The sequence below is a fragment of the Gallus gallus genome, chromosome 1, assembly GCF_016699485.2.
Source record: "Gallus gallus isolate bGalGal1 chromosome 1, bGalGal1.mat.broiler.GRCg7b, whole genome shotgun sequence".
NCBI classification, from domain to species: domain Eukaryota; kingdom Metazoa; phylum Chordata; class Aves; order Galliformes; family Phasianidae; genus Gallus; species Gallus gallus.
In genome coordinates, this window is record NC_052532.1 from 105,555,462 (window position 1) to 105,574,941 (window position 19,480).

Genomic DNA, 19,480 nt, shown 5'->3' on the forward strand with positions numbered 1-19,480 from the left:
GCCCGTCACGGGGCCGGGCGGGCGGGCGGCGGGCCGCGGCCGAGCGTCACTACGGCGGCTGCGAGGGCGAGCGCGGTGTGGGCTCCTCCCCTCGCCGCCCGCCAGACGGCGGCTGAGGAGGCAGCGGGAGGGGATGGTGCGCCTGGCGGAGGCGGTGGCGGGCGCCGCTCCGGCTCCTCCATCCCCCCCGCCGTCGCCATGGGTGTGAGCGGGGCCCGGCGGCCCGCGCAGATATGAGGTACGGGCCGAGGGGGGGACCGCCTCGCTTCGGGCCGCCGGCCGCCGGCGCGCTCGCCCTCGCGGTGGGGGCAGCGGCGCCCCCGGCCCCGCAGTGCCTCCGCCCGCTGCGGCCGGGCTGACGCGCGCCTCGCTGCCCCCTTCGCCCTCCGTGCTCCCCGCGCGGTGCGTGGAGCCCCCCGAGCGGCCGCTGCCCGCCGGCCTCGGGCTGGCCTTTCTCTCTCTCTCTCTCTCTCCTTTTCTTTTTTTCCCTTTTTTCCCTTTTTTTCCTTTTTTTTTTTTTTTTTTTTTTTTTTTTTTGCATTTGTTCTCTCCGCTGCGGCGGTGCCTGGGCGGGGGGGGGGGGAAGCGGGGCGATGCGGTGCCGGTTTGGCGTGCGCCGCTCGGTCACACGGCAGCCATCGCGCCTCCGGGGGGGCGTCGGGGGCAGCGTCCCTCCGCGCACACGGAGCGGGGCTCGGCGAGGCCACGCACCGAGGGAGACGCGGCGCTGCCGGCGGGACCGCGGGAGGAGGACGGCGCTGCGCGGTCGGGATTCGGTCCCTCCGTTTCTCGTTGCCGTCGGTAACTTTACAGACAGGTTTTCCTTTTGTTCTGATTCGGCCGCTCCGTTATTTGGGAAGGAACGATGGTTTGGCTCTTAGAAAGCGGCGTTCTGAACTCTGCTTTCCCGTGAGGTGCGGCTGTTGCGACAGGGAAACCGGTTCTAGAGATGAGAGTAAGAGAGTGTTGTTGAATGAATACTTTTTTTTTCCCGTTAAAAGAAGTGGCGTCCCAGATGTGACGGCGTGGTACTTCCTTAGGGCAGGGAAACTCCTTAGCCTGCTTTCCCGTGCCTTTCTTCCTTCCATTGGATGTCAGGAGAAGGTTCTTCACCGAAGGTAGAGGGCTGTGGGCACAGCCCCCAGCGCAGGAGTTCGAGGAGTGTTTGGGCAGTGCTTTCAGAGATAGGATTTGATTTTGGGTGGTGCTGTGTGGAGCCCGGACTTTGATTCAGTGGTCCTTATGGGTCCCTTCCAACTCAGGATGTTGTATGATCCTGCGCTAGCTGTAAGGCGCTCTGCTTGTTCATACCTTGTATGGCAGTATATGCTTAAGGTGATAGTTAAGTATTTTAACAAAGAAATATTTCAAGGAAACCTCCAGATATACCTCGTCAATCACATAAACTCTTGGTGTCCATATTGATGACTCTGGAGAGCGTTGGGTTGTGTAGTGTTACTGCACACTCGGTCCTAATCTTTTCTTCCTCTGCCCTGTCTTTCTAGGCACCTGTATCCTCCCTCAATGCATATAACTCGATGGTGTTTTTATATAGCATAGTTCCTAGCCCAGCAGTGGGTTTTGATTGCTGAGTTCTTTCCGTTGTGAAGTGCGCACGCTGCTTCTCCCAAGCCCCCATTAGGAGGGTATGGCATTGAAAGAGGAGTCTCACATCAGCTGTATTCAGGCTCCCAGCTGCAGCAGCCAGGGGTGTGCTTGCCTGTGGTGGGGGTAAGATGTGCTGGTTGCCTGTTGGTAAGGACAACAGTTGCCTTCTTTTCATTAACTTTACATCTAGGCTAGGCGGTCATCCACCTTTAGGCAACCAGCTCGGAGCATTTGAGCTCGCGTGATTAGCACTTGTATGCCCTCACTGGTTTTGGCAGCCTTACAGGGGTCATGTTTCGTACAGACGAACTGTTTCTGAACAGTTTCTCCAGTGTGTTAGGCTCAGACTTCATCTGAGCCAAGCGGGTTGCTCTTTGCACTCGCTCCTTCTTTCAGTTCTGGTGTTCCCACTGTAATATCTGGAACCGGAGACAGTAAGATAAGTTGGATTTCAAAGGAGTTGTGTTTTTTTTTCTTTCATTTTCCTTTGTATCCCTGGTCAGTGGAATGACTATTAAGGTACAGTAAAGCAAGAGCTGGTATCTCAAAATAAACCAGTGACCCGCAGTGCCTTTCCGTCTGTTGCTGCTGTGGTTAGCTGGTGGGAAATCTGCATACTCCTTCGTTAATACCTCTAATCACGCAATTAGGTTAGATTTGGATTCAGGAAAGAATGCGAGTCTAGCAAGGAAATCATTGTGAACGGTGATGCCAAATAGCCTTTTCTGATCTACCTTTATGCTGTAACCGTAGACTGTAATTTTAGTTTTTTGGTAGGATAACGCCGGGATAAATAAGAATTTCTGTTTGTAGAATAGGGTGGAAAACAAAGAAATTAAATGAAAGCGTCAGCAATGGTTTGAGGAGAGGGAAGAAGATCAGAATGGAGAGTTACCAGCATTAAACACGTGTTTATGCCGCCTTTAGTAATACGGGCAGTAGAATAAATCTGAAGCGGGAGGACTTGTTTGTGGTATGCATTGCAGGCAGGGATGTCTCAGAAATTAATCTGCGTGGAACCAAAGAGACGAGAACTTATTTTTACCATTAATATAAAGCCCAAATAGCTTCTGCCCCAGTAGTTGGCTAGGAACGTTGAATGCTTGTTGCTATTGTACTTAATGCAGCTGCTGAACTTGAAATGGCCCCTACGCCCAGAGTTGGTTTTGTTTTTACTTGCATAGCATGAAATTGGCTGGTATAATAGACAATTAGAACTTTGGTCTAGTCTGAGGTCTAATGATACACTATTTGTATGCATAAAACTTGCCTGTGAGGTGCCAGAATTGCAGTATGGTGTGTGCCAGAAGTAGCTGCCCTGCCTTACAAAGCACTCTTTCTGATATTAAAAAATAGCATAGCAGATACCACTGATTATTTCTGTATGATATTGTTGCTGTAGGTATGTCCTGATATATTGCGATTGGCAATTAAAATTCCTAACTCTGTTTCCCAATCCTTCATACAAAAGCAACAAAGAAGCAGTAGTTTGGGGATGTGCATGTAGGTGCAGAGCTGATCCTCCTGTCTACAATGAGGTTTGTCTGCAGGGCTGGAGGTGTGCAGGAGGTAGAGGTGGTCGCGTTCTTGGCAGAGCAGGCACCGGTTGTGTGGGAGAGATTAGTTTTCCAAGTACTCATCTTAAAGGCTTTCTTGCAATTGAAACTGGAATCCGTCAACCTATTTTGGAGTATCAGTACAACAGTTTGACCAGCGTAGAAGATAGCCGCCCATAAAAATGCTTGTGTTTGGGGAGGGGCGAAGAGAGGTATCCTACCAGTTCACCAGAAAAAAATGTGTTTCTTCTATTTTTCCTTTTATTTCTGATGCCAAAGATGCATTCTAGTGCAGAACAATTAAATGAAATGGTGTACACAGTCAGTGTATTGTTTTTCTTATGAAATATACTAAAATTGCACGCGTCGGATTTTGCAGTTTCCAATTTGAAGTGCTGTTCATAAGATAAATGCTATCATTTCAGAGGTCACCTTCTTTTTTTCCTCTAAAGCAACTTCCTACAGCAGTTGTGCATGTGTTAAAAGTCCAAGCACTTTTTAAACAATAATACTATTAATTGCCCAAAACCTAAATCCCTACGGTGCATTTCTTTCTCAATATTTCTCAATCTCCCCCCCATTGTCGTGGCTGTATGTGCCCACAGGATATGTGTGGTGAGCACAGTTTCAGCAGATACTATAGATTTTCAGGAATAAGTTTTTAGGTTGTGGCTATCCTTGAAAATCATTGGCTTCATGGTATGGTTTGGGTTAGATATTAGGAGGAAGTTTTTCACCCAGAAGGCGGTGACGCAGTGGAACAGGTTGCCCAAGGAGGCTGTGGATGCCCCATCCCTGGAGGCATTCAAGGCCAGTCTGGATGTGGCTCTGGGCAGCCTGGTCTGGTGGTTGGCGACCCTGCACATAGCAGGGGGATGAAACTCAATGATCATTATGGTCCCTTTCAACCCGGGCCATTCTATGATTCTATGTTCCCTGATGTTTCTCAGTACTGATAGTGTAGCTGAATCAGGCCCTAGAAATACTATGAAAATGATGTCATTGGAAGTCTGTTGGCTCAGGAGTCTGGATTTTCTTTTGTATTTTGATTGCACCCAATCTGCATGGAAAGGATGTAGACTTACAGATCGCTAATTTGCTGTAAATGATTGGACAGGAGTTTTCTTTGCATTGTTTATATTGTGAGATACAGTTTAACTTGCTTCATAGGAATGTTCCATTCATAGATATGTTATTAGTGCACTTCAACAGTCTTGTTTTCTTTTGCCTTACCGGTTGAACTGTAAAGGAGAAGTTCAGTATTGACTACCAGGAGGCTAATTCAGTCATGTGTCTATAGAACAGGAGAATCTTGGGTACCCATTGGGCTGAACAAGTTTTGCACAAATTCAGCTTCATATGTAGCTTTAAAAGATCAAATTGAGTTTATGAAGAGACATTCAGATGCTTGACAGGCTGAGAGAGCTGGGGCTGTTCAGCCTGGAGAATGGAAAGCTCTGAGGTGATCTGATAGCAGCCTTTCAGTATTGAAAGGGGAGCTACAGGAAAGGAGGGAACAGAGTCTTTAGCAGGGTCTGTGATGACAGAACAAGGGGAAATGGCTTCAAACTCAAAGAAAGGAGGTTTAGGCTGGATATAAGGAAAAGGTCTTTTACAGTGAGGGTGGCGAGGCACTGGCAGAGGTTGCCCAGTGCTGTGGTTGATGCCCCGTCCCTGGAGACTTTCAAGGTGAGGCTGGATCAGGCCCTGGGCAACCTGATGTAGCTGTGGTGTCCCTGTTCGTTGCAGGGGAGCTGGACTAGATGGGCTTCAGATGTCCCTTCCAAGCCTAAGGATTCTGTGATTCTTATCAAAGATGGCTGTTTTCATAGTATATTACACCTTGTGTTGTGGATTATGTTTTCATGTGTACAACTGATCTGAAAACTCTAAAGGTACGATGTAGCTAAATTTGTGTTTTCCAGTCACCCCTCCTTTATTAAAATGAAAAAAAAAATTGCCATAACTGTAAAAATACATGTTTCATGGAATTTATTGTAGCTTTATATGTGACAGTTTGTAATTCACAAGCACAACACCATATGGGTTGCCCTGTAAATCTGGTTGTAAGGGGCAACGTTTAGTATGTTTAAGTTTTTATGGTGGGATCTGTCAAAATTTCAGTGTTCGCTTTTCTGCCAGTCCTGCAGTGAAAGAAGATAAAGGCTGAGCAGATCTGTTCAATTACCTCGTTCCAGTTATATTACACTGTTTAGACATCAGCTTCACATGGCTAATCCCTGATCCTGCAAGCTGTTCTGTATGAACACGTGCTTGTAGCCGTGCAGAGCTGAGAGCTGACGAGAACGTCACCAAATACAGATGCACCTGTGAAGAGCTCCTCACGCAGGCACATGGCCTTCAGCTATATGCGGTTCTGTGGGGATTCCAGAGCTAACAGAGAGGAGGGTTAGGTGGAAGCTCAGCTACCTGCTTTTGCTTTGTAGGAGAGGTTTAAGTAGGGTCAACTAGCGGCATTGGCCCCTGTTTTAGGTCTCTGTCACGCCGCTCTGCAGGACAGTGGACTCTTAAGACCACTTGTAGTGCATTCCTGAATTTCTTTTAACTTCACTTTTTCCTTTTAATACAGTTATCTGTTGGCAGCTTTCAAGATTTGCTGGACTTTCAGGAGCATTCTTGCGCTTGGGAAAATTAAATGGGAGTTTAAATGATGCTGTAAGTCTGGGTGAAGGTTTGCAAAGAGCAAATTCTGAAAAAACACTACTGGCTAAATTGTAATTATTTTCCTCGAGTGGTTTGTGTAGATAAAAGGGGTGATTGTATGTTGTAATGAGTCCTTTGTCAACTGAAGAGAATAAACAGTATCATTTAGGTGGAAAAGAGCTCATTTGAAATCCAGCGCAGTTTTCACTGGTGGTGTAAGGATCCAATGAAATGATATTGCTTCAGGGAGTGTTGGCAATCCGTATGATGATGTGGGCAGGGGAAGATGACAAATGCCATTTCCTTGTTTGTGTGGCGTAATGCTGGCACTACGGGTGAGCTTTGATTGCCTGCGGGGAGAAGTCAGCGACTTTGGTGCCGTTGGTAGTTCTAAGTGTCGACTCCTGGCTGGAATCCCTTCATGCAGTGGTGGTGTGGTACAAAGAGGGTGATGTTGGACTTTGAAAGGAGAGCTCTTTAGTCGATGTGAAACCAAAGTTGTGGACTCCTACCGCTGTTACGCTTTCATAATCGTTGTATCAGCCTTGCTCATAACAAGTGTCCTAGCTCAGGCTACGTTTCATTATGTTCTTACTGGAATAATCTGAATGGCATTAAAGCTTGTGCAATGTTTTCTCTTTAACCGTTCCATGCTTTTTAGATTAATTAGCCACCCTTTTTTTGCACAATCAGAATAGATGGATGAACTGTGCGTGGCAACTGGAATCCACTCTTGGGAAACAGAAATATGGAATCCTCTGGACTCAGTGCTGAATTTAAGGTATCAGATGTGGGAACGGACTGATTCCTTAAGAAAGACCCAAGAATGTTTGGTGGCACCATTTAAACTCAGCACTTAAATCTGATGGGATTGCGTAGCACTTGCATTGTCTGTAGATGATGCAGGTCAATTTTGATGTGTGAGGCTTTTTGGAGGGAGAAGGGGAAAAGAAACATCCTCTTGAGGATGTGGGCAAATGCTATTGCCTGGCTTCTTAAACGCTTGATGATCGGTATTAACTAGTTGGGTGATTTGAACTCAGCAAGTTCAATGGCTTCTATTCCAGAGTTTATAAACAAGAACGTGATTACTTATGTAACAGCCCAGACTTGTTCTTAAGTGTAGCTGTCTTCTAAATTGAAACAACCAACTCTCTCTCTCACTCCAAAGAAACAAAAGGAGGAAAAACAACCCACTGACTCTTTTGGAACTTACCTGATGTATTCTGTGAACTTTATGTAGAACTTGATACTTAGGTACCCCTTCAATTCTTGTTCTAAGAAATCTAGCAATGTTATTTCCATCTCTTTGTTCTACTTGAGATTTGGATCATGCTATAAGAAAGATCTTGGTGAAAATTGTGGACTAATTAGTGATAGGTTTTAAACGCCATTCATTAATAAAGCTAAATTTATAGTGGAATCCTGTAGTCCAGAGCCTGGTGGTGGTGTTTGATGCGTGTGAATAAGGAGGAAAAGAAGTAAGAGTGGGTTAATAAAATCAGCACAGTATTCTTGCATGTGTGAGTCTGGCTGTCTTAGTGTCAGCTCATCTTAATGCCCCCAGAGCAGAGCTAAGTGTTCTGTGGGAGAAAAATGGGGCAGATAGAAAATATTGGATGAAATCTTTCTTTAAAGCACCAAGGAAGAAGCTTGCCAGCAGCTGTTTCATGTGAACATCACCTGCTTTTACAGCATCTTAGTTTGAATGCAGCCTTTGTACGGCAAAGGCTACTTTTGATGCGATGTAGTGTCTCCGGGTATTTAGACACTTCCATTGGCTTCTGTTGTTGCTTCTTACAGTTTCTGCTGAAAGTAAGCAAAGAATGCTTCAATATTAGAACTCCAGATTTCATGGGCAGGTGGTTGAGTCTGGGCTAGTTCTACTCTGCTACTGTGTTGTGATACAGCCTTCTGAGTTCCTGCTGAGGAAGGAGAACCGTAAGGCTAAGAAGAGGAGGAATACGTAGAATTTTTAATGTTATTTTTATTTATTTTCCTTACTGGTCTCATCACTAGCTAGGAGGCGAGGCTAGGAGAAATGGAGCTTTGACCTTTTGGTGTTTTTGGCTCTTGCTAGTTGCTGGCTTGAGGAATTTGAATGTGTTCCAGGGATGACATCCTAGCTGAAATTTCAGCAGGCTGAAAGACTGTAGTCTTTTCAGCTGGTAGTTGTTTCTGGGTGCTTGGTAGGCTTCATTGATAGCTGAATAATAAACCTTCTGCCTATTGTGTTCCTTTTTTTTTTATTATTATTCAGAGAGTTTCAAGTACTTCTGTGTAATAGAGAGGATTCTTCCCCCTTCCTAATTGGAAGTGGTTCTGATAGATGATAATGTTCCTGTGATCAGAAGTTGCATGAAGCTTCAGAGATCACTTTGCATTCTTTTTTGCATTTTCTCCTTGCTGTATGTGCTTTGAGCAGAAAAGAGCTATACCACAGAACCAGGGAAGATGGGAATCCCTGCTGAAACTGCTTAATTCCTAGAGTTTCTTGAATTTGTTAGGGCAGTGCCAGGTTCCTGCATTTCCTGGATTACCTTGATCCAGTTCTTAATTAAACCATCAGGGATTTGTTAGGAAAAGCAGAGTGCAGGCTGAATGGGACAGGGATCCTGCTACATTAAAATATCTTTCCTGAATGTGTACGTGAAATATCTTAATAGAATCATAGAATGGCCTAGGTTGGAAAGGACCACAGTGATCATTGAATTTCAACCCCCTGCTATGTGCAGGGTCACCAACCAGCAGACCAGGCTGCCCAGAGCCACATCCAGCCTGGCCTTGAATGCCTCCAGGGATGGGGCATCCACAGCCTCCTTGGGCAACCTGTTCCACTGCGTCACCACCCTCTGTGTGGAAAAACTCCCTCCCAGTATCTAACCCAAACCTCCCCTGTCCCAGTTTAAAATCTTCATGCTGAATCTCTTTAATGTCTATCTTCAACATCAAAATGTGGTGTTCTGCTTGAGAAGTGACAGAAGTTTAATTACCTTATTTGAAAAACAAAAGTAACTCCCCCCCCCTCCCCCTCACCCCAAAACCAAAATTAAAAAATGTCAGCATCATGAATACAGAATGCTGACACAGCACAACTTTGTATGCAGAAATGAAACTTAGGAAAGCTGTATACCAAAAGCCTTGTGAAATTTCTCTTTGTGCAGAGGTTTATTATTGTGCATTATTATCCTTTCCCAGCTTTAGGAAAGGGAGGAGGGGGTGAAGGCTACCAGTAGTGCTGTGTACAGGTTTCTAAGCTTAGTGAGGTTATAAACTTTAAGATGTCAGTAAGAGCAGTTTCTGGTTCTGTGCTGGGCCATGTAAAAGAAGCAGCACTTGGCTTCTGGGACGATGCCCAGGGATCTCTCTGAAGGTGAGGTCCCCAAAGTACTTAGTTGAGCTGTGCTCTACAGCTGGGGAAAAGAGATGAAGCGCTTGGTTAACAAGACTACACTGCAAGAAACAGAGATGAAAAGGAAAAATGGAACTCTGTCTTAACTATGATGTTTTAAACATCTACCTGTTGAGTTCAGCTGTTATCTTTGTGCTAGATAATGGAAGAAGGTGAACATAATTAACAGGCTGACCAAGGAGGCTGTGGATGCCCCATCCCTGGAGGCATTCAAGGCCAGGCTGGATGTGGCTCTGGGCAGCCTGGTCTGGTGGTTGGCGACCCTGCACATAGCAGGGGGGTTGAAATTGAATGATCATTGTGGTCCTTTTCAACCCAGGCTGTTCTATGATTCTATGACTGTACGATATGGTAAGTCCATCTTGTATTAACTTGCGTTGTCTCTCATTAATGATCGAAGACTTGATTCTGTGAAAATGTAAATAGGAACAAAGCCTTATTGTGATTAAAGAGAGAAGCTGTGTAGTTTGGTGACTTCTACCTTTCTTTTGAGGTGTAGACTTCTGAAAGATGAGTTCTGGAGATGCATTCTTGGGACTATGTATATAAACCTAGTATTAGGCTTCATTTTAATTTAGTTATTTTTGAATGTTACCTAGAAGTTTCTTCTATAGAAGAGTTAAGGGAAACCGCTGTTTTGGATTCTAACGTTCTCTGAATCTCATTTCACTGAGAAAAAAGTATTAGTTGATTTGCTTGTAGGCACACAGGGAGACTGGACCTTTTTGTGTACATGAGGAGACATGCAGTAGGAATGGTTGCATCTGAAAACAGAGACTACCAAATAACTGCTTTCTCTGGAAGACTGCAGAACCCAAGCGATGTAGACGTGCCACTGCCACTGGGGACCTGACATGTTCACATGGCTGTGTGTACTCTTATATTTCCAGAAGACTCCTGAATAGACTCTTACAGGGGCATGAATGTATCTGTGAAGTTGGCCTGCTTAGGACTAGAGGGAATGGCTTCAAGCTGCGCCAGGGAAGGTTCAGGCTGGACGTTAGGAAATACTACTTCTCTGAAAGGGTGGTCAGGCACTGGAATGAGCTGCCCAGAGAGGTGGTGGAGTCACCGAGTCTGGTGGTGTTCAAAGAGCGTCTGGATGTTGTGTTGAGGGACATGGTTTAGCGAGAACCATTGGTGATGGGTGAATGGTTGGACTGGGTGATCCTGTGGGTCTTTTCCAACCTTAGCGATTCTATGATTCTATGCTGGTGATGGGAATAACCAGTGCAAAAAAAAAAAAAACATCTCTCAGAAGTGCTACTCTGAAGGGAGAGGCCTACAGAGTGATGTCTGTCCCTCTAGTAATGGCAATTTGCATACCTCCAATTTGTATACTTACCTATTCCTGAATGTCTGAATTGGTTTATATTGCCCCGGTTTTGTAATGATCTCAGATTTACACTGTATCTTGAATCATGGCAATGAACATACTTTCCTGCTATCCCACTAGGAATGGACTAAATTTGTTGGGAAAGTATTTGGCAGTTGTGTTCAGTTCATTCTCTTTGAAAAATATCTCAGCAGCTGGTTGCTATAGAATCACTATATTTCTTCCAGATTTTAATGTTTAGTGGGTTGGATACAGTGGGGAGGTTATTGGCAAGATAACTAAAGAAATGTGTTGAGTTCTTTCTCTCTTGGGGTGATGCTGGCTTAGTGCCTTTTTGTGGGGCTGCTTTATTACTGTTTTTCAATGGCTTGCATGAGCAGCACCGCCGGTGGACGCTGTGACCTTTGGCACTGCGTATCTGATTACTCATATTTTTGGCCAGGCTGTAGCATTTTAGTGTTATGGCTCATTTTCTTTCTTGCATCTCTATGTGTCTATTCAGTTGATACGCCAACCTAGAGATAAGTATCTCAGAAATGAAGTTGAACTCAGTTTCCATTATGGGTCTGTGCAGTCTTCTAGAAAAGAGAAATATTGAAGGTTTGATATGTAATCAAAGCTTTTTTACTTTTTGGGAAAAAAGTAACAACAAACAACCTGAAGTATAGGCAGTTGTCAAGTTTGTCTGTGTGTATTATCTTGTGACTGGTGTAAGCTGTGTGTGTTGTAATGCCTGTTTGGTTATGTATTCCGGCAGATATATCTCGTTATGTCCTAATATTCTAAGCAGTTTAGAAGCCATCTGATAGCTTTCTTAATAGTCAGTAATGAAATGAATTTTCCAGAAAGACCCATGAAAACTATGCGAGCTTCAGAATAGGCTGTAATAAGAGAACAGGTAAGTACAACAGAAAACCTGCTGGTTTCTCTGTGAGGTCTGATGTTTCCCACCACATACCTCTTCTGTCTGTAGTTGTGATGTGCCACTTGTTAGATGGTAGGCTTCTTCCTGATATTTCCAAACAAATAATATACATTGTCTTGAGGTATTGCATCTTCTTGATAATGCCCTATGCTTTCACCATGACTCAGTTTCCTTGTGTCCATCTCAACTTGATTGTTCCTCTTGGTACTTCCAGTTCTCTGAGGACATTAACACTGCATGATTTGACAGTGTACTGGCTGCTGGCAGTCACATTTCTTGAGGACTCTATTAAGGCCTTATTTTTGGCTGCCAAACCACCAGGAGCTATTCAAAAGGCTAAAGGGATGACAGCAGGGTTGGAAGATGCTTTTTTTTTTTTCCTGCTGGGCCTACTGCAAAATTCTTTCTCTTTTGTTGGTATCTTGAAGGTGCTGGTTTTGTTGTTGGAATGCTCCTCAAGCAGTCCAGTTCTCAGCTGTGCAACTAATGATTATAAATAGAATCATAGAATAGCTCAGGTTGGAAAAGACCTTAAAGATCATCAAGTCCAACCACAACCTGACCATACTACCCTAACTCTAACAACCCTCCGCTAAATCATGTTCCTGAGCACCTCATCCAATGTAGATAGAGAAATGCATATGGCAGACAGTTATGTTTTTCTCTTTTGTTGTCATGTTTTTAGCATTTAAGAACAGAGAATCAAAGTGGCAGCCAAATAATTAGTGAGATTTTTCAGCAGGTTTTTAAAGTAAGAACGTGAATTCTTGCTGTATGTGTGAACTCCTGTAGCTCAGGACAGTTGGCTTGGACATTGTTAACTGGAGGATTAAAAAGAAAAACAGGAGTATAAATGGTCTATTCAGTCTAGAATGTCAGTGCATCTCTTGGCAGTGCTTGCTGAGAGGCTTTGAGGATTACTTGCTCCTGCATTTTTTTCTTCCTAGAGCACATGAATTGGCATTTTTTCCTGGAATTTTTTTCTTGCATAATTTGGTGTTTCCTGCTTAAAAGTTGTGCTAAAACAGCTGTACATTTCAAGGAGTACTTTGAGTGCTTGGGTTCTGAATCTGTCAGCAACTGTACTTAAGCAGATAAAAGCTGAGGCATGTTCTTGTAGTTTTATTTCTCTGGGTACCTTATTGCTCATTTATGTGAGAAAGTTGATTTGGTAGGAGATTTATGTTATTGCTGCTCTGGAAACCTGTGTGTCTTGGTGCCTTAAAAGTGACACACAATAGCACTGGAGCTTTAGGAAAATTAATTACCACTGAGTTTCCAGAGGAAATTGATTTAACAATCTTATTCTTACTCTGTCCCACACTTCTCTTAATTTGCTGCTTAATGGGACCTGTTAGGTCTGTTCGCAACTTGGGAATGGAATGTGTCTAATAGAAAATGCTGTATTATCCTATTTGCTGTATTTAGCGCCTCCTCTGGTTCAATAGCACTCAAGTTGTTGATTAGGCATGTGTTCATTGTTCTGATGTCAACTTCATTTTAATGTTAAATGTCTTTAGCCTACACAGATGGTTCAGAGGAAAATCTTGCTTGCCGATTTAGAAGGTGACTTATTAGCTGCAATGATTGGAGAAGGCATGGAAGCTTCAGTATAAACTCAGATTTCATATTCGTGTCCTAACTCAGAAGGTAAATAATCAGAAATGTATTTTTAGAGTCCAAAGTTTATTTTTGACATCTTGTTGCTTGCCAGCATTTAGACTATGCTGTGCTGTACAGAAGCTAGCCAGCGTGTGTTGAAAAGCTGGTGCTGAATGTACTGTCTCTGCAATGCTGGCCTCTGCTTTCTCAAGCTTCCTTCACAGCTGTCCACAAACCTTTTTGTATGATGTCTCCGCTGCAGAGCGTGGCCTTCATGGTATCTCCTGTTGGAGTCACAAGACTTGGTTTTCAAGGTAAACTTGCCCTTGTTTTTAACGTACCAAATTGAGAAATTTAGTCATGTTCAGAGTGAGATCGCCTTAAAAGTTGCAGTAGGTTCCTGGTGAAGTAAGTCGAATGAATGGTGACAGTAGTCATTTTGGCTGTTAGGTTTTAATCTGCTACTGCAAGCATGAGCTATGAGTTTGCCAAGATTCCTCCTGTACCATAAATAGTAGAAACTTTTTGTATCTACTATTCTCACATGAAGGTATGTTAACACTTGTGGCTGCAGTAGTAAGTAAATGTAGTTGATAATCTGAAACCATAGATTTCTAGTGCATCTTCCTCTGTGTGTGTGTGTGTGCCGGATTAATGACCCGCAAATGCGATCCTGTTGGCCAAATGAAGTGGGCTCTTATTACAATAAAAAGAGGTTCCCCTTTTTCCAAGCATTTCCTATACCTAGCGAGATTATTTTATTGCTGTATTAATATTAAGTGCCTGATTAAGTGACCAAGAAGTGGGGAACCTTGGAAAAAGTAACATTGCTTACTCAATGTGTTTATTGGAAGAAATCTTAGAGTATTGCTTTCTGTTTTTGAGAAGTGATAACTGAATTAGATATGACATATGCCTGCCACGCATACAGTGTTCACTGGGCTGGACACAGAGCAACTTATGCAAACTACTCAGATTAGTTTAGTAGATGTATAGCAGTCCTTCTGTTACATGCAGTTGAATGTTTTCAATCTTACTACAAATATATACACATGCTTTGGCTGCATTCTCTATGCTGAAGTTGTTATCGGCATAGAAACGAAGAGCTGTCTTGAGGTTAGGTCTAAGGACTAGGCATATCTTTCTGGTTTCAGAGACATACCTGTATATGGGTCGTTCCTGGTGTCTTCTGTCCAGTTTGAAACCAGCAAGGAAACTGGTTGTTTTTCCAGTTCAACAACTGTGTCCCTTTTTCAAGGCTTACATTGGGAGGGAAGGTGGAAAAAAGAAGAGGTCTTACAGGCCTGTTGACTACTTGAGTTTTTTTGGTGGTGGTGTTACTTTCTAGTATCTAGGCAAACTAGATTGTGAAACAAAGTGCTATCTTATCACCGTATTGTCATCACTAGGCAATAAGATCATCTGAGTATAGTTGAATGATCTCAGGAATATGAAACTTGGAAAAGTTAATCTTTTTAAGAACAGAGTAAGATGCAGAGCAAGACGTTTGGGAGTTTGTTGAAGGAATGGGAGTAATTGTTTTAACTTCAAGCTGGGTGAGCCATGAAGTCTTCTGTAGCATCATACCCTTCCTGCTTTTATAGAATCATAGAATCACAAGGTTGGAAAGGACCTACAAGATCATCTAGTCCAACTGTCCTCCCATTACTTTTGCTACCAGAAGCCACTAAACCATATCTCGTAGCTGTTCATCCAGACGCCTCTTGAACACTACCAGGGATGGCGACTCCACCACCTCGCTGGGCAGGCCATTCCAGTGCCTGACCACTCTCTGAGAGAAGTTTTTCCTTATGTCTATCCTAAACCTCTGCTGGTACGGCTTGTGGCCATATCAGGCCACAAGTCAGGCCATTATCAGGCTTCTCTTTATTGTTTGTTGGCCTTTCCTTTAGTACTCCTCGTATAAGTGTCTAATCTCTTCACTTACATTTTTCTGTATCTGCCTTTGCTGAGGGGACAAGTGTGAGGACACCCAGAGTTCAGATTGTCTGTAGTACTGCCACCAGGCAGCTTCCATGAATAAGGATTATGCTCTAATGTATGAGCAGGACTGTACCTGTGTGTGTAGTTGGGCACAGATTAATAGCTAGCATTCTTAAAACTTGCAAGTATGGTGGTTTTCAAGGAGATATTAAAACATTGCAGTCCAGGGAAATTGCTCTTTTCAGAACTATTAACCATGCGTACTTCCCCGGTCATTTACAGAAAGGCCATAACATAGCCTGCTTTCCAGATCAGGCATGAGAAATGCCCGTGCGTATGATCCCCTCCCTATAACACCTGCATTGTCAAGTGGAGCCATTTTGTCACCTATGAATACTTAAATCCTGAGAATGGGCACCTCTTTGCTAACTGCTTGCTACATGTACATTCTTTAAAAGGTACCGTCTTTTCTGTCTACTGCTTTTTCTGGATTTAGTTTGTGTGTTTGTAGCCTGGAACTTCACCATCCCATGTTTGAGTGATCCTGCTGTCCCCACGGCTGCTCGGTGCTCAGAAAGTGCTGATGTGGGACAGTGATTGCGACACTCAGCTTCTTCTCACAGAATCTGAGCCCTCTCAGTTCTTCCAGTAAAACTCTTACTTCCACCTATGAGATTTCTCTTTGCAGCGGGGAAAACCTTAACTTCACTGTGTTTGAAAGAGTCTGTTACATCAATACTTGCGCTTCTGCTTTAGTGAAATATATGGAAAGTTTTCTTTTTTCTCTTAAGTTTCTATAATTTCATTGCTGCCTTGGAACTCCTTATTACTACCATTAATCTATCCAGCAAGCTGGTTTCTGTACTTGTATCATAATATGTGAAGAATCTTTTACCCCAACAAGGACCCAGACTTCAGCTGTTGTGCTTAAGATGCTTTTGGTGGGAACATTAGAATGCATATCTGTCTTCTAGTAATGAGACTTGTTGCATGCCTTTAAACCTTTTTTGTGACATTCAACCACACTTACAGAGACACTTTAAGTCAGTTTAATATAGAAATAGGTTTTATAGATTGGAATAAGCCTTCTTTAGAATTTTGATTTAGAATTTCATTTTGCAAAGCATCTTTGTATCTATAAATTGCTTTGTCTTGTTGACGCAGCTGGAATGGTCTTGCTCTTTATTTGCATAATAAAGATACTATTCAAAGTGCTGATTTGTCTTTTTATTGTCTGTTAAAAGCATAGTTGTGTTAAATGTTGGACTGATATTGTTAGGTAACATCAGATAGGTCTTTGGATTCTTTTTCTTCCCCAAAGGCATCTCCTCCTTTATCAAAGTACGTACTATTGCTTCAAGTGGATCAGTTACAGAAGTGTTTCGCTTCCTGTAAAGCCAGTAACTGTTGATCCTACACTTGGAAAAGGAGTTCCAAGTTTTATCACAAGTAAAGCGGTAACTAAATGTTCTGTTCTGTAAGAGAAATGAAGCTTCAGTAGCTGCTTCCTTGTAATATGTCAGCTGCTTTGGACTCAAGTATGTTCTCTCTATTCACAAGGGACTATTGTATTGTTTCATAGCTATAGCTCTCCGAATGCACTTCTGAAGCTGTCTGCTTCTAGGGCATCCTCAACTTGAGAGACTGAGGAGTGTGGTTGAATTGTATCTGGTGTAGCTGATACTGTTTGTTGTATGGGTTCTTGACTTGAAGTAGGGAAGAGACAATGTTCTCTTCAGTCTTTCTGTAAACACAAATTGTCGCTGCTTACTTGACTCAAATGTAACATTGATGACTTTATAACTTTGCTACTGTTTACAGAGCACTTTGGTCCAGTTTCTAAAAGCCTGTTGGTTACCTAATGAATGGCAGTCAGCCAATATTTAACTTTCATTCAGTATTTACATATACTTATATAAAAATATTTTCATAAATCAGACCAGTTTCTCTGTTCATTCTTCTTATAATTGTGTCATGTAGCCTTTTATGTTTCTTGAAGGGTTAGGGTCATCTGCAGATGAAATATGGGCTTCTTTAAATTAAGTTACCACGTTGTGATGAGTTGGCCTTGGCTGGTTGCCAGAGGCCCATCCAGCTGCTCTCTCGCTTCCCCTCCTGAGCTGGAAAGGGGGAGAAAATGGGATGAAAAAGCTCTTGAGTCCAGATGAGGACAGGGAAATTGCTTGTTGGTTTGCCCATGGCAGTTACTGGTTTGACCGAGGGGAAATGATCACCAATTCAAGTAGACTTTGGCAGTGAAAAACAAAGACAAATGAAAACACCCTTCCCTCCACTTATTTCCCCTTTCTCCCATGCTCAACTTCATTCCTTTATTCTTGCCTCCTCTGCAGTGGAGTCTGTGGTCAGTCCCTCACTGCTCTTCTTTGCTGCTCCTTCTCCCTGATACTTTTTTCCCTGCTCTGGCACGACCTTTCTGTGGGCCACAGTCCTTCATGGTGTATCCAACTGCTCTGGAGTGATGTCCTCCATGGGCTGCAGCATGGATCTTGCTCTCTCATGGACTCTTCATGGGCTGCAGGGAAATACCTGTTCCGTCATGATTTCCACAGGCTGCAGAGGAATCCTAGCTCAGTATCTGGAGCACCACCTCCTCCCTTTCTGACTGTGGTGTTCACAGGGCAGTTTCTTATGCTTTCCCCTGTACTGTCTCCCTGCCACATAACTATAGTACAGCAAAAACTGTTTGCTCTAGTCAAGTAGGCTAGTCAAGAACCATTACAATCAGCCTGTGACTGAACAACAGGATCAGGTGTGACCAAAAGAAAAAATAACAGCAGTATTTGTCTGAAGGACACAATGTATGTCTGCTCTTGGCTCTGATAACATCATCCAGAAGAGTTAAGAAGGCAGAGCTAGGAAGACATACAGAGCAGGAGGCCCATGAATGGGAGATGTTGGCTATTTCACTTAATATTGATGCTGTAGCTTAATAGACACTGAATAACTCCTACTAATAAAACACTGTTTTGAAAATCTGCTTGCCTATGGCAGATACCTTTAGCCATACAACTTTTTATGCAGCTGCTGATCATCGTTCCTCTAGGAGTTCAAAAGAGCAGATGCTTGTGGGAAACAAACTGGCCTATGTTGGAGCAGTTCAAAGAAAGGAGCCATCTGCAGTTTCCCTTATATCACCAACTTTATCCCACTTCTGCCCTATTAAACCTTTTTTTCTTATGGCTTTGTCTAGGGGGAGGAAAGAGGGAGGGACCACACAGCTCCTGCATTCTGTCAACATAGATGTGCTGACTCCAGGATTTTACTTCCTTCTTACTCTGCTTCTAAAATAACTGTTGCTTCGAGGCAGAGGTGGAAAATATGAAGTGAAAGAGCTGAGAATATCTGAATCTTTTCCCCCTTCTTACAGTGTCTTTGACTATCATGTTTAGATGATAATGGGGATTTGCACAGCACAGCTTCATGGCATCAAGGTAGTTCTATGCGTAATGAAACTTTGTGATGGAAGACAGCTGCCGCTGTTCAAGAAAGACTTGATGACTGACCTATTCCTTTTGCTGTCCCTATTCATAGAATCACAGAATATCCCAAGTTGGAAGGATCCCAAGTCATCGATCATTGAGTCCAGCTCCTGGCTCCTCACAGGACCACCCGAAATTCAAACCCTACATCTTTGTTGTCCAAATGCTTCTTGAACTCTGGCAGGTTGGGGTCATGACCACTTCTCTAGAGAGCCTGAGAACATCAAACTGAGAGATGAGTCCTTTGATCCAGGCATGTCTAATGTTAGCTGCAGTTATGTTGGCCTATTTGGAAAGGGAGAGCACAGATTTGAACTGTCTTGGTAATTCCTTTGCATTTCAACCTTGTGATAGAAAACACAGCTCCACCATCTCCATCCCCTTGTCGCTTTTGTGCTCGTGCAGGGGTATAAAAAAACAGGTTGGGGGACTTTAGCTGCAGGAGGAGTAGGTAGGAATGATAGATTAAAATGATGGATGAGAAGGCAGGAACACTGGCATAACATGGTGAAACATGGGAGAGTTCATGTAGGGTTGTGTTCTATCAGTGAACCTCTGGTGTACCTATGAGTTCCTTGACTTGCAAGTAATACAGCAATGTACTCCTCAATATAGGATGTGGCCCAGGAGGAGAGAAAGGATTTGTGCTGTGATACTCAGTATAGGAGTAAGGAAAGAGTTAATCTACAAGACCAAAAAAAAAAAAAGTGTTATCATACTATTCTGTAACTGGGCTATTTTTTGCTGAGGCGGTAAAGGAAGAAACAAGGTTACTTGTTATGTGGATTGGAAAGGTTAGAAATCTGACAAGGGGAAAATGCCTAGTGAAATAGAAGTCAGCCAGTGCTGCTTTGGGCTTTCAGAACAACTGTGCTCAACTCTCTGAAAAAGCAGTGCTAAAAAGGCAAAGATGGCTTAGCCAAAAGTATGATG

At 43.4% G+C, this 19,480-nt stretch overlaps 1 protein-coding gene across 1 annotated transcript in view; it reads left to right on the top strand.

Moving 5' to 3' along the window:
- The first annotated feature begins 93 nt into the window (after positions 1 to 93).
- ITSN1 (intersectin 1) overlaps positions 94 to 19,480 on the top strand; it is a 119,094-nt gene continuing 99,707 nt past the window's right edge. The window contains exon 1 of the mRNA XM_040666360.2: positions 94 to 238. The gene's annotated coding sequence lies outside the window, so the exon portion shown is untranslated. The remainder of the gene's footprint in view (positions 239 to 19,480) is intronic.